General features: G+C 36.7%; 1 protein-coding gene across 2 annotated transcripts in view; it reads left to right on the forward strand.

Moving 5' to 3' along the window:
• The window catches only part of KLHL1 (kelch like family member 1), a 276,154-nt gene that overhangs the window by 166,195 nt on the left and 93,848 nt on the right, over positions 1-16,111 (forward strand). The gene's annotated exons all lie outside the window — the stretch shown is intronic.

The following is a 16,111-nucleotide window of genomic DNA, read 5'->3' on the forward strand; positions in this document are numbered from 1 at the left end:
TGAGTGAGACCATCCAGCCAATTCGTTATCCACTGAGTGGTCCATCCATCAAATCCATGTCTCTCCAATTTAGAGACGAGGATGTTGTGCAGGACAATGTGAAATGCTTTGGACAAGTCCAGGTAGACGATGTCAGTTGCTCTTCCTCTATCATCAATGCTGTAACCCCTTCATATAAGGCCACCAAATTTGTCAGGCGTGAAGCCATGTTGGCTGTCACCAATCACCTCCTTATTTTCCATGTGCCTTACCAGAGTTGCCAGGAGGATCTGCTCCGTGATCTTGCTGGGCACAGCGGTGACACTGACTGGTCTGTAGTTCTCTGTCTCTTCCTTTTTTTCCCTTTTTACAAGTGGGGACTCTGTTTCCCCTTTTCCAGTCAGTGGGAACCTCACCGGACTGCCATGACTTCTCACATAGGATGAATAATGGTTTAGCAACTTCATCCGCCAGTTCCCTCAGGACTTGCAAATGCATCTCATCAGGTCCTATGGACTTGTGCACCTTCAGGTTCCTTAGATGGTCTGAAACCTGATCTTCTCCTACAGTGGGCGGTTCTTCATTCTCCCTGTCCCTGCCTTTGCCTTCTGTGACTTGAGTAGTATGGCTAGAGCACTTGCCAGTGAACACTGAGGCAAAGAACTTATTGGGTACCTCAGCCTTCTCTATATTCTGGGTAACTATTTCTCTCATTTCCTTCCGGAGAGGGCCCACGTTTTCCCTAGTCCTCCTTTTATCACTGACATGCCTATAGAAGCTTTTCTTGTCACCCTTGATGTCTCTGGCCAGACTGAATTCTATCAGGGCTTTAGCTTTCCTAACCTGATCCTTGGTTGCTCGGACAATTTTTCTGTATTCCTCCCAGACTACCTGTCCTTGCTTCTACCCTCTATAGGCTTCCTTTTTGTGCTTGAGTTTTTCCGGGAGCGTCGTGTTCATCCGTGTGGGCCTCCTGGCATTTTACCAATAATCAGAACATTTCGTATCAGAACATAATCAGAAACTTTTTGTATCCTGGTTCTAGTTGAGCCATCAACATTTCAGAGATTCTGTGTGTTCTAGAATTCTTCATAATAGACATTTGTAACATTTATTCTTGAAACATTTTATATGGACCTGGACCAACTGAAAATGAAGAGGTTAGCCTACAGAGGGTGGAAGCGGAGACAGATAGCCTGGGAGGAATACAGAGAAGCTGTACGAGTGACCAGGGATCAAGTGAGGAAGGCTAAAGCCCTGAAGGAATTGAATTTGGCAAGGGATATAAAAAGCAATAAGAAAAGCTTCTATAGGTATGTAGGGGACAAAAGGAAGTCCAAGGAGAACGTAGGCCCCCTCCGGAAGGATACTGGTGCTCTGGTTACCCGGGACATAGAGAAGGCTGAGGTACTCAATGAATTTTTTGCCTCAGTCTTCACTGATAAAGCCTCTTGTCTTACCACCCAAGCTGTGGAAAGAACTAGCAGGGACTGTGAGGATGAACCACCGCCCACTGTACTTGAAGAGCAGGTTTGGGAACATCTGAGGAACTTGAAGGTGCACAAGTCCATGGGACCTGATGAGATCCATCCGCGGGTCCTGAAGGAACTGGCGGATGAAGTTGCCAAGCCACTGGCCATTGTATTTGAGAAGTCGTGGCGGTCTGGCGAGGTCCCCGATGACTGGAAGAGAGGGAACATAACCCCCATTTTTAAAAAGGGGAACAAGGAGGACCCGGACAACTACAGGCCGGTCAGCCTCACCTCTGTGCCTGGCAAGGTCATGGAGCAGATTCTCCTGGGAACCATGCTAAGGCACATGGAGAGCAAGGAGGTGGTGGGTGACAGCCAACATGGCTTCACCAAAGGCAGATCGTGCCTGACCAACTTGGTGGCCTTTTACGATGGGGTGACAACATCGGTGGACAAGGGTCGACCAACGGATGTCATCTACCTGGACTTGTGCAAAGCTTTTGACACTGTCCCGCACGACATTCTTCTCTCTAAACTAGAGAGGCATGGGTTTGATGGATGGACCACTCGGTGGATAAGGAATTGGCTCAATGGCCGTACTCAGAGAGTAGTGGTCAACGGCTCGATGTCCATGTGGAGACCGGTCACGAGTGGCGTCCCTCAGGGGTCCGTGTTGGGCCCGGCCCTCTTCAACATCTTTGTCGGTGACGTGGACAGTGGCATGGAGTGCACCCTCAGCAAGTTCGCCGATGACACCAAGCTGTGTGGTGCCGTCGACACGCTGGAAGGGAGGGATGCCATCCAGAGGGACCTCGACAGGCTGGAGAGGTGGGCCCGTACCAACCTCATGAAGTTTAACCAGGCCAAGTGCAAGGTCCTACATCTGGGTCATGGCAATCCCAGGCACAATTACAGACTGGGTGGAGAATGGATCGTGAGCAGCCCTGAGGAGAAGGACTTGGGAGTACTGGTGGACGAGAAGCTCAATATGAGCCGGCAATGTGCTCTTGCGGCCCAGAAGGCCAACCGCGCCCTGGGCTGCATCAAGAGGAGCGTGGCCAGCAGGTCGAGGGAGGTGATTCTCCCCCTCTACTCTGCCCTCGTGAGACCTCACTTGGAGTATTGCGTCCAGTTCTGGAGTCCCCAACATAAGAAGGACATGGACCAGTTGGAGAGGGTCCAGAGGAGGGCCAAGAAGATGATAAGAGGGCTGTAGCACCTTTCCTATGAGGACAGGCTGAAAGAGTTGGGGCTGTTCAGCCTGGAGAAGAGGAGGCTCCGGGGTGACCTTATAGCGGTCTTCCAGTACCTCAAGGGGGCCTACAAGAAAGATGGGGAGAGACTGTTCAGGAGGGCCAGTTGTGATAGGACAAGGGGTAATGGTTTTAAAATAGAGGGAGGTAGATTCAGGTTGGATATTAGGAAAAAATTTTTTACCACGAGAGTTGTAGAACACTGGAACAGGTTGCCCAGAGAGGTGGTGGATGCTCCATCCCTGGAGACGTTCAAGGCCCGGTTGGATGAGGCCCTGAGCAACCTGATCTAGTTGGAGATATCCCTGTTCCTTGCAGGGGAGTTGGATTAGATGACCTTTGAAGGTCCCTTCCAGCCCTAACGATTCTATGATTCTATGATTCTATATGGAAAATGTTTTCAAATGGACAGTTCCCTTTCTATGTGAGGTTTTCTTATCTATCCTTTTTGCCTAGTTCTAAGACCTGAAGATCGTATTTGAAAGAAGAGAACATTATTTAGGGAATAAATGCTGCTTTTGTATTCCATTTCTTTATACTTATTCTCTTATAGGGGTTTTATGAAAATGACATCGATTTTGGTACACTACAGTTAACTACAGTTAACAAGTAACTACCATTAAAAATAAAAACCTCTGTAATTTTGAAATGTAGGCTATTACCTGTTATTTACTGAATAACATTTGTGTTCCATTTTTGGCATCTGTCATGCTTTTACCTAATCTTCTATTCGACTTAACGTTTTCAGAAGAATAGAAAAGAATTTGATTCAAATAAAAAGCTTCAAATAAAAACATCTGCCTTTGAACCAAAGGAAATGAGACAATAAGAATATTTTTTCATAGTGCAACCTTTTTGCTGCTTCTAGAGTTTTGTTTTGTTTTGTTTTGTTTTGTTTTTTTCTCTTATTATAATGTGATTTTTTAATTTATCTTCCTTATGAATGTAATTTGACCTCTAAAACTTCTCTTACTTCTTATGTAGCATTTTAACACTATTGCAAAACATACATGGGTCTCAGAAGTATGTTACTTTTTTCCTCAAAGATTAGAGATGAAAAAATACAAGGTATTCTAAGAGAGATTCATATCACCTAACTTGAGATATCTAGAAAGTAAATATGTAACATATGAGATAGGTATTTACTTTAAGAAGAGATTTATCTTGAAGTAAAGATTTTTTTTTCTTCATTTACTATAGAGAGCTTAGCATGATGAGGTTAAATGTAGATGTCTGCATTAGTATAATTAAGTGTGTAGAAAGCTTGCGTCTTAGATTTTGCACTCCTTATTTCAGCCACGATGTGAAATATATGAATTGATAAAATCTTTGTGAAAAGATATCACTAGAGTCAGGAGCTGGTGGGAAGGTGAGTAAAACAATTGCTATTTTCCTGAATTGAATGACTTTTGAACCAGTGACAAATCAGGGTGATAAGTAAGTTGGTCAAATTAGTACCAGTTTCAAAGATAGACCCAGTAGTACTAGTAGTCCAACAAAAGTCAGTATGCGCGCAAAAAAAAGTGTGGACATATTTACAAATTAAGTTAAAATTAAAGTTTGACAGTGTGATAAAAGGTAACAGGGGACCACTTACAGAAAATAATATTGAAGATTTTAATAAATGGACTCATTAAATCATAAGGCTTTGGAGACTGTTAATGTTGTGAAAGTGGTTTCAACACCACAGTTTAATTACTTGCCACAGATGCTACCAGTGAATATTGCAATCCCATTACTTTATTCAAGACAGTGAGGGGAAAAAAGAAAATTTATTTTTATATCAAATGTAAAGCCACAGAAAATATGTGTGTGTGTGATTGTTTGTTTTTTGGTAACCTAATGATAGGTTAAGGAAAACAAACTTCAGCTATGCTATATTCTTTTCGTTTTGGTTTAGTTTTTTTGTATCCTGATGTGGGAGAGAGATGGAGAGGACTCAGGATTATAACTGAAGGGTAGATAGAAAGCCCATTTAAAATTTCTTCTGAATATGAAATTATTTTTCATGTGTGAGGAAAAAGTTGGAATTATAAATCAACACTAAACATATTTCCTCTGCCAGTGATTGTGATCACTGAAAATACCAGCTTAGTAGATGTCAGAGTTCGTTCATTAGACAGAAGACACAATTAGATTTCTTTCCAAAATTCCAGTCCAAGAGCATTCACTTTTACTGCTATGTGGTTGATCTCTTTGCAATATATCACTACGTGCACGTGTGCACAGATCGCAGACTTACAGACAGACTAACAAAAGTCTTTTGTGTCTAAGCAATAAATCTTAATGTACGTTATTTGTGATAGAAATGATTAGCCATATGTTTCAAGAAAGAACTGGTCTAGATTTTCTTAAAGATCCTTAAGTCTGCTGCATCTTATTGCTGAGGAGAAAATAACCTTTCTCTGAGAATACAGGAATCTGAGGGATTTAGTATATTCTTCTTCTTTGTGAGCTGGTTGAGTAACTCAGATGTTATGAATAATTTAGTCCATGAGCAGCACAATTATTGAATTTCATGTGCTGAATATTTGTATTACTACAAAAAATGCCTGGAAATCATCTCTGAGCTAAAACAGGTTTGCTGAAATCGTTAATTAAAAATGAATAAGAAAGAAAGAATTCCAAACAGATCCAGAATTTTCGATGAGCTGAAAGAAAATGGTAGAAAACAAACCAAAATGAGACATGCTAAAATAGAGAAATTACTAATTACAAGTGTTTTTAATTATTTTGTTTCTAAGCGTATTAAAATGATTCTTCTAAAAAAACCTAATAACTCAAAAAGATAAATTAGGTATAAGCTTTTTTAAAATTTCAATTTAAGGCCCCAAATTACAAAACAGTCAAGTGAGTAAAGCTTTATTTACTCAATTCACTCAATTTCTAGCAAAACAAAAAGATCTTTAAGACATACTGCTAAGGTTCATTTGGATAAAATAAGATCTAGAAATGGAGTTTAAACTTCAGCTTCATACATAATCAAATTATGATTATGACCTTGTGATTGCTACATTTAGGAGTCTGGAAAAGACAACTTTTGTATTTTTTAAAAGACTTAAAGGGGAGAGTGAGGGAATGTTTAATCTACTATAGTTAAAAATCTATTTGCAAATCAGAATCTGGATAAAGAATGACACTTTTAGTAATACCTCAGCATGTCCTCAAAGCCTAAAAATTAGTGGAAAATAATTTTATGACTACAATAATTTTTTATTTTCCTTTCAAAATATAGTAATTTAAAAGGAAGAGTTAAAAGAAATGGTAAAATCTATTTGTAGTAAATTCACAATTGTATGATTCCTGAATTTGTACCTTCTGTTATGCAAAATTAAATGAATTCTTTATGTACAAAACTGGCTCAATTTTCAAATTAGTATTTGTGATGTCTTTTTATAAGCACAATTCTAAATTTTAATATAATTTTAAAGTTGGGGTTTTTTTTTACTGTATTGTTGTTCTCTGAATATAATTTTTAAACATGGTAATAATGGATTCTTAATGAGTAGCCCAAAATACTTTGTTTCTCATGTAAACAGTGCAAACAACCTGTTATTCTCATTCCTGTTTTAGTATTTTTCACAAATAATTAATTTGATAGGTATAAAAAGAAAATTTGTCGTGTATTTTTCCTTATTAGAAAATATTACTGATGACCGAAATATCTCCCTTATTTTACTTGAGAATAGTTAATAACATTATTAGTGGAAACCTTCATACAAAAACTATGCAGTAAGGATGTTTAAGATTAAAGAAGCTGGTCAGAAAATGAGCTGTAATTTTTCAACTGAAATAGGAGAAGTGCAAAAAAATAAAAAGAACTGGGATATATTTTCTGCAGGGAAAAAAAAAAACGTGTTTTGTAAAAAGTTATCAGCCCAAAATTCAAAAAATGTTAATTTGAAAGTGTTTTTTTCATGGAAAATGCTTTCTGTCTTGGAGAAGAAAAGAATTCACTATTAGATCTCTTTCTTTTTTGTAATCTATATAGTATTATATATGTGTTTTCAGGGCTATATGGCTTTGTCTATGAAAGAGATCGTAAATAAAGGAAAATAACATCTTTTATTTTGACATACAAGAGAAACTGGGCAGGCAGAGTTTTATGATGTGTCTCTGGTCATTGAAAACCTACTCATGCATCTTTTTGAGCCCCACTTTCATTCTTGGGTATATGTCAGGAAGTCAAATAATTAAATTGAATCTTCTTGTAATGCCTGGTAGATAATCATGAATGCGAAAAACTTACATGGCCTCTTAAAAATATATGTTTGTGAGGACGAATTGCTTATTGGTTAACTCAAAATTACTTGTAACACCGTACTTCCTAGTAGTAAGTGCTAAATCTGAGTTTTCTCTGTCCATATTATATTAATTTTCAGAATTTTCGGTATGATTTGCCTACTATACTTTGTGACACTAAGTAGATAAAATTATTTAGGATAAAATTTAATATAGTGGGGTTTGGGAATCATGTGGAATGTATTAATCCAGATTAAAAATTAGGACTCTGCATTGGAAAGTCAAATTGATTTGAGCAAAGCCTATCATGCCTTTCAGAAAAAAGGCAGTACCTTTGGTATGCTGTTTTGTTTCTCACCCTCATTGGATTTTTAATTAAAAAAAAAAATAAACCTCTATCACTTCCCAAAAAGAAAATTAAAGTGCTGTATTACCGGTATCATGAAAAGCAGCATTCAGTCTTTTCTAGCTATTTTTAGCAAGATTTATAGTAATATAGATTGCAATTTAAGTCAAACCCTATTATTCCTGATTTAAACCTTCTTAGATAGATTAGCATTTAAATTATCTACCATCAATTTTATTTAAGTTTTTAATAATGGCTGATGTCGTTCAGTACCTGTAAACTAAACCAAAGATCTTGTTCATATCAACCATCGTTTTAATCTCAGAGAAGACATGGATATATTTGTTCAGGCAGAATCCTGAATTAATTGATGCATGACCAAACGTATTCATACAGAAGTAGATCCATTTGGTATGCTGTTAATAATAGTAGCTCGATATACTGTTATTTCTGCTTATAAGCTCTAGTTTAAGTGGAAATAATTAAGTTTGACATCAAGCTGTTCTTGGAAAAAGAAATAACAAAACGATTTACAATCATTGCAGAATTGTCCTGAAAAACATACTGTCTCCTTTTTACCTATGAAAAATATGAATGACAGTTGTTGATCAGTTGCCAGTCCAGAACTTATGTTCAGCTTTCCCAAGGGAGTCTTCACAATTTTTTGAAAATGGTGCATTTCAACAAACTCTTAAGATGAAGAAAAAAATTAAAGTATTTAACTTACTATTTTGTTTATCGCATAGGTTGAAAAATTTTTAAATAAGGATACAAAGTTTAAATATTATTAAACAATTAGTCTTTATAACAAGAGGGTTCGTATCCAACAGAAGTAACTCAGAAATTATTGTTTTTTAAAAAAAAGTAGCACTTTGTGGGGGACTTTTTTTTCCTTCGTGTTTGCAGTGAAGCATAAATAGCTTAACTGATATATCTTAAAATGTTTATGTACAGTTTTAATCAGAATAACAATGAATTAAGTTGAAATCTAATATTTACAAGCATTTCTTGCAGTTGTCTTATAGACAGAAAATACAAAATGTCGAACAATTCATTCCTTTCACCACATTGGGCAACTGAAATATTTCCATTCATATACCAATATAATGATGTAGGAATAATGACTTCATCTTCTACCAGCTTTGGACAGATAAAAAATTCTTCTAGTTGGAGTTTTGTCCAAAGATGCACGGTGTTTCCTAACAGCTAGAGCAGCATAATCATGGTAAGACTTTGAAAGTGATCTGAGAACATCTTTAAAAGAAAGTTTTAAACCAGTATTTTTATACTTTCCAGGAATTCACACAAACCCTTTATTTGCTATTCATTTTAATCTGAACAAAGAACAATCATGACCTTACATTTCAGAAGCCTCTGTTCTTTCGTGGTAGCTGCATTACTATGATCATCAGCAATAACCAGCCGTAACAAATCCGTACATGGAAAAAGACACATAAAAGGACAATGATGGCTAATCAAATATCTCTCTTGAAAACCATTCAATCTGCAAACTTTAGGTCATTCCTTCTTCAGATTTTTGTTTCATATGGTAATGTGTTTCTCTGACTCAAGGTTGTCAAGTGACTTCAGACACATTTTGGGTCCAGAAAGAGACTCATGGGCTTTGTTAAAACAAATCGTGCCATAAAAATCCACATTTCATTTATTCACAGTTCATTTAAAGGATTTTAAGCTTTTTATTCCTCTGTTATAATTATTAATACTATTAAGATAAGGGTAATCCTGTATTCTGCATAACACTGGCATGTAGGTTTGTGAGGGCACAGGACTCTTTAGGGTTTTTTTACAAGGAGAAAACATCTAGATACTAGGATAATTTTTAGATAACTAGAAGTTGCTTTCTGTCTATGATAAAATTAACATGTTTGTGTATGAAATCTAATACTATTCAGGCTATAGAATAATTATGTGTTGTTAAGGATGATTCTCAATCACCATAAATAGACATGTTCAGATAGGGACCACATAAACCATAATTTTGAATGATTCTGTGCCCCTTTGGCAGCAACTATCGCTTGGAAAAAGAAGATAAAAAATTTGGCATGTGCTTAGTATCTTACTTTGACATGCAGAGAGCCCTTTTTTGCTTGTTCAGTTTTAAAGCCCTAACACCTGTCCTGGAGTAAATATCCACGTCTTTCTTTTTAATGGTAGGAATCTTATGGTGTTTCCTCATCTCCCCTTTTGGGTAATTACTGTGTCTGAGGCACATACCAAGTTAATGGAATTTGAGGTTTAGTTCACTCTAACTGAGTGAATATTGTCATATCTCACACTTTTTACAAGGTAGGAAGCCCTAATATCCGGGGTGTGTTCTGTGTCTCTTCGGAAGGATCAGGATACTATGAAAGTTTTGTTGAGGGAGTTCTCTTGCTCTTCCATTGTCTTGTAGTCTCTTTCAAGAGTGGGGTGCAGGAGAGGAAAGAGCAATTATTTTCCTCTCAGGCAGGTGGAATCCTCTTTTTCCCTAGTAGTGGCTGAATTTCATCCTAGATGCCACGCATTCAACAGGGGAGAATGGGACCCATCCCATCTCTCTCATGATCATTTATGTAGAATATGTGAAATTTAACTTTATATCATTCAAATCAACTAATTAAATCACTAATACTCTCACTTGGATCATAGCTGCAAATCAGTGAGATGAAAGAGAGGCTGGGGGAGATCTATCAGGAAGCAGCTAAAATAGAGATGGTCCCCAAGGAAGGAAGGTGGGGGAGTGCTGAGTGTGACAGCAAGACAGGCAGCAAAAAGGGCACAGTCCCATGGTGCACCAGCTGTCAGTCACAGTACCACTACCAAACTCCTCCTGTTGTGCTCATGAGAGTTGGCTTTCCTTTTGGCAGTACTTGAGTACTTTCACTCCACATCTCAAACTGAATGTGCTTCGCTGGGTTGAAGCATGCCTGCTCTCTGTAGCATTGTGTTGAACGTAATTTAGAAGTACAGCTGAGAAAGGACTTGATGGGGGTTTTAACTGGGAAAAATGAGAAGCATGATGGTACAAAACTACTAAAAATTCTCTGGATATTGGTAGTCTGAGAAGTTCTAGCAACGCTAGAGGTAACTATGCTGAGATAGCAGTGACACGGGTCTTCTGAGAAGTGACAGCTCTGTGAGACTTCACGTATTACAAACCCCAGAAATTTTCATTCAATGTTAGATACAATTCTCTCTTAATGAAGTATGTCATAGCCATGGAGGAGCAAGCTGAACATAATGTGGTTTCCAAGGAAACATCCTTGTTAACTGAATTTCATGATCAAGTGCATCCTGATTTAATAAAAATATATTGATTATTTTGATGTAATAAGGAAAGATAACTATGGAGTAGAAAAACATTGAAGCAGGTTATTGAAATTTAGACAACATGAAACAGTTAGCTTTATATGACTTTTGGTTTCTAAACAATAGCTTTAATTTCATCTTCTTTTTTCCCCTCGCTTACAGAGTTTAGCCATTAGCATATTCAGAAATACAGTGTTTATCATAAGTCGGCCCAATATTTTTCTCAAAATTACTTTTTCCCATATCTTCACAGTTGGGAAAAAGCCTTGGAATAACATATTTTACCCTGTAAGTATTTTGGGGTATTTGGGGGGGGGGGTGTTTTTTACTTTTACTGTTACTTTTTTTAATTAAATATTTGTTGTTGTTGTTGTTGGTTTTTTACAAAAAATATTTTTATTATTTGGCCATTGAGTAATTTTTTCTTTTTTTTGAGAGAAAAGACAGTTTTCTCTCTGCATTTAAAGTTTTGGGTTTTTTTTTTATTTCTAGGATGAATGTCTAATTGAAAAGAAAAAGAAATTCAGCCTTTATTTGTGGTTGATGCATGAAATCTTGGAACTTTGGGACAGGACAGTGTTCACTGATTATTACTTCTTTATTTGAAACACCTGGCAACTCAGTTGAAAGATGTCTTAGAAATAAATATTTTACTTTAAGAGCCTATGCACAGATTAGAACATCAGAATAAAGAAGTAGCTGTTTGATAGGAAGTCACCAAATATGATTGTTGGACTCTGATCCATACTGATATAATAAGCTTGCCATAAAAAACCTTGTCATCAATTCAATTAATTCTGTTAAGCATTAGAAAAGTATACGTAACTTAATACATTACCTCAAATATGTGCAGGAGAAACTCATAATATGATTTCTTAGCTTTCTTGTGCCTGCATACTGTTAAATTAATTAGAATCATAGAATAGTTAGGGTTGGAAGGGACCTCAAAGATGATCTAGTTCCAACCCCCCTGCCATGGTCAGGGACACCCTCCACTACACCAGGTTGCCCAAAGCCTCATCCAACCTGGCCTTGAGCACTGCCAGGGATGGGGCATCTACAACTTCTCTGGGCAACCTGTTCGAGTGCCTCACCACCCTCAGAGTGAAAAATTTCTTCCTTATATCCAATCTAAATCTGCCCTCTTTCAGTTTAAAGCCTTTGCCCTTTGTCCTATCACTATATACCCTTGTAAAAAGTCCCTCTCCAGCTTTCCTGTAGGCTCCCTTTAAGTACTGGAAGGCTGCAATAAGATCACTCTGGAGCCTTCTCTTCTCCAGGCTGAACAGCCCCAAATCTCTCAGCCTGTCTCCAGAGGAGAGGTACTCCAGCCCTCAGATCATCTTTGTGGCCCTCCTCTGGACTCGCTCCAACAGCTCCATGTCTTTCTTATGTTGGGGACTCCAGAGCTGCATGCAGTATTGCAGGTGGGAATTGTTGGCTGAGTACACTGTTTGGTTCAGTAGTCCTAAATGTATGTTAAATCATTTTGCAAGAGAAGAGATCATCCTGCCTAAGCTCTGAAAATTATTTGTCTTCAGATCTTTGATATTTAATCCACTGAGTAGTGTGCTGAGCACTTAAAAGGGAAGAAAAATCGCAAAAAAGATATATTAAATATCTTATTGTTATGAAATATAAATTAACCTAGTGTTATGAAATATACTTAATACTGCTGCTTATTAGTATTCTTTAATATTCTTTTTTAGTAACATTGATTGCATTATAACCAACACCAGAAAACGCACACAGACATGCAGACAAAACCTTATCACATCTAGAATACAAAATGCTGGCATTTAATTTCTTGATAATCTGAAATTTCTGAACCTTTTCATCGATATTATGGATGCCAAGATTATAAGGATGCATTCTTTCAAAAGGTATTAAAACTAATAGCTTAAACACCTTCTTGAGAATTGTATTCTCCTCTACATACTAAGGAAGGTAAATAAATTTGAAAATAAATTCAACTTTAACTAGAGACTCAGTTTTCTTGGTGCTCAGATTAAGAAATAACAGAAAAAATCCGGTGATTATTCTACCATTCTTGTACTGACCCTAGTTCATTAATATTAAATGTAAAAACATAGAAATGCTCTATTTTACGTAATACCGTTACAGTCTGTGTGAAATCACTCACCAGCTATGATGGAAGAGAACAGAATCTTTGTTATTTATATTCATTAGGTTAGATGTGAAAGTAGTGTATGTTACATCATAATACAGTTCAAGAAATACGTCAGAGTAGTATACATTTTCATGCACTACCTGATAAAATTTTAAGGGGCTGCCATTTTGATTGAAATCAAATGGCCTTTGGGAGCTGTTCATTTTCCTGTAAAAAAAGAAGTCAATATCAAAGTTCAAGAATATTTTCAAGTATAATTTATTTCATGTGCAGTTTGTTCGCAATAATTTATATCAAGCCATTAATGTCAATCACGTGCATTGACTCCTTTTAAAAATACTGCTGTCAGGAACACAAATGTCTCTGCTGTTTTTTGTGTGTGTTGATTTTTGTTCTGCCCATGGCTCACGCTATTTTAATAAGACTCTTGACAACCCAGCATCTTGAGCCTTCAACCACAAAGCACTTATAAGTATACGTCGTTTTAAGCTGACCATAGTATTAATGCCTGTTTAGTGAACTTTTTTCCCAGAAGAGACTTTTTCTTGTTAAGATTACCTGAAATCTAGATACAGGCAAGTGTGTTTCTGAGAAGTAAACCTTCAGTATAAAATAATTATGTATATGATATTGTCTCCCTCTTACTGAATTTCTGTTGTCAAAGGAATATGTCCTTTGTGTATATAGATCAGTAGAAACTGATTAGTTTAAAAGATACTAAAATGCTACGGAGATGCCAGAATGGGAGTTTGTGACAAATTTAAAAGAGCAGCAGATTTAATTTCAAATCTTTTCCATAACATTTCTGAGACTGAATTCATATTAGGCAATCTCAATATTTTTTTCTTGTTTTTCTAGTCAGTTACTTATTCTGCTGGTGCTGTTTCAAAGATGTTTTAGTAGCTTCTTAATACAATAATCATGCACATTTATAAAAATGAATAGGGTAGATAATGTTATTTCATTAGAAAATAATAGCAAATGTAGTTTGGGAAAACAAATATATGGAGAGACTTCTATACCTCATTTTCCATGTAAGATGAGAAAAGTGCTTGTCCCACCAGATACAGAAAGTTGATATGACAATTTTCAAAAACCTAGTACGCCTAAATGAAAGAAAGCATATGAACCATTCATTATTAATTGGAAGTAAAAACTTCAGACCTCATCCCTTCATTTGTTGTTACATTAATCCAGATTTTGCACATTGACAACAATTTATTCAGAGATCTTGAAAGATACTTGAAGTCCCCAAAATATATCGATACATACATTTTCAGCCCCTTTGTATCTTCTCTGTCTTTTTCTTTTCTACAATTATTTTTACTTTCATGATTGTGGGATCATTTGTGGTTGATGCATAATCTATTTAGAAACACGTACATAAAACTATTAACCTGGACGACGTTCATTGATGTTTTCTAAAAACATTATCATCAAGGAACATAGCTGTCTTTTTACTTTCACATTTTCATTCTTTTAACTTTCTTAAGTGATAAAACAATACCATTGTGTTTAGTCCATAGGTTTAGTGACCCCCCCCAAAAAAAAAAAAAGTTTTCTATTTGGTTTGTCTGCCTTAATTGTACATTTGTGATATAGCATGTTTTCGTTATAGCATTTATTTTCGCATCCTAAGAAGGAGAACACATTGGGATTTCTACATTTAAGATATTTTAAATTTTTTATTTATGCAATCCTTGTGCAAACTAATAAATCTCACAATTTCCTTTAGAATAGAATAGAATAGAATAGAATATTTCAGTTGGAAGGAATCTACAGTGATCAACTAGTCCAACTGCCTGACCGCTTCAGGGCTTGCCAAAAGTTAAAGCATATTACTAAGGATATTGTCCAAATACCTCTTAAACACTGTCAGGTTTGGAGCATCAACCAGCTGTCTAGGAAACCTGTTCACTGTTTGAAACAAACGGAGATAAACCTTCATATGTAGTGAGTGACAGGCCAAATTTATTGTGAAAATATATTGTGGATGCAAAAAAATTTCCGTAAGTTCAAAGGAAGATTGAACTAGCTCATGGAAGACAAGGCCTCTGAGAATTACAAAATGCATGGAAAAGACATCCAACTCAGAATGTCGCTGATCTGAAAGTTGGGCATTGGGAGAATATTAAGGAGAATTACTATATATTTGAAAACAGTCTTATGGTTTACTCCCTAGACATTGACTTATGGCCACAGTCAGAGACATATTTTATCTAGACTAGGTGAACCTCCCTATTCACTTCTTTAATAAGCTTGTTTGTCATCAGCCGTGTAAAATAAGAGTTCTGGATTATCAGCTGAGATGCTTCAATGTGTAATGCCTTTCTTCAGACCTGAATAGATCCATTTCATGACTGACACCTAAAATCAGAGGCAGGAGTCTGCTGTCTACATGTAGAAGCTATTAGTATTTTAGATATCACAGAACATGTTATCTGCAAAAGGCTGACAGATTGACAAAGGACAGTCATGCATTCTTCAGCAGCCATTGGGTGTCACAGATAGATGTTTCATAGATTCATAGATTTCTAGATTGGAAAAGACCTTAGAGATCATCGAGTCCAACCATCCCTAATCCCCATTAAACCATATCCCCAAGTAGATCATCCACCCTATTCTTAAACACATCCAGGGATGGGGACTCAACCACCTCCCTGGGCAGCCTATTCCAGTGGCTGACAACCCTTTCAGAGAAGAAAAGATCTCATGTTCTATGAGATCTGGAAATCTCACAGACTGTACAGATATGCTGCCACATGCAATTAAAACCTGCTATGATTTGATAGTCAGCAGAATATAGGGATCAGCATCTAGAGGTAATATTCAATTGCCTAAACATAAGCATTGAGAGTTTGATCGGATTCGGATGCCTTAGGGTATCCGAGATATCTACATAGGTCTGGCAGATATGGCGCTAAATCTGCATAAACATTGCACTCTTCTGGCCTGACATCAGTGAGATCACAGAATCATTCAGGTGGGAGTAGACCTCAGGAGGTCTCTAGTCCTACCTACTGCTCAAAACGGGGTTAGCTATGAGATTAAGCCACGTTGCTTAGTCCAATGGGATCTTGAAAATTTATAGGGTGATTTACAGCATCTCAAAAGCCAGTAGATATGTACATACAGGCAAGTAACTCAAATACTTAACACTTACAACTTATAGCCTTCTTCCTTGGAAACATAATAGAATATTCTTTCAGCTGTGTGCACTGAACATCTGTTTTGGTAACTACTGATTATCGTTTTTATGCCAATTGTAAATATAGTTACATTTTCTGGTTTATTAATCCTTAATTTTGCCAATAATACAGCAAAACAATGGATTCAAAACTTGCACAAGTAAGTTCTTTTGTTTGTTTTTTTGTTATTA

The sequence above is a fragment of the Tauraco erythrolophus genome, chromosome 1 (assembly GCF_009769465.1).
Source record: "Tauraco erythrolophus isolate bTauEry1 chromosome 1, bTauEry1.pri, whole genome shotgun sequence".
NCBI classification, from domain to species: domain Eukaryota; kingdom Metazoa; phylum Chordata; class Aves; order Musophagiformes; family Musophagidae; genus Tauraco; species Tauraco erythrolophus.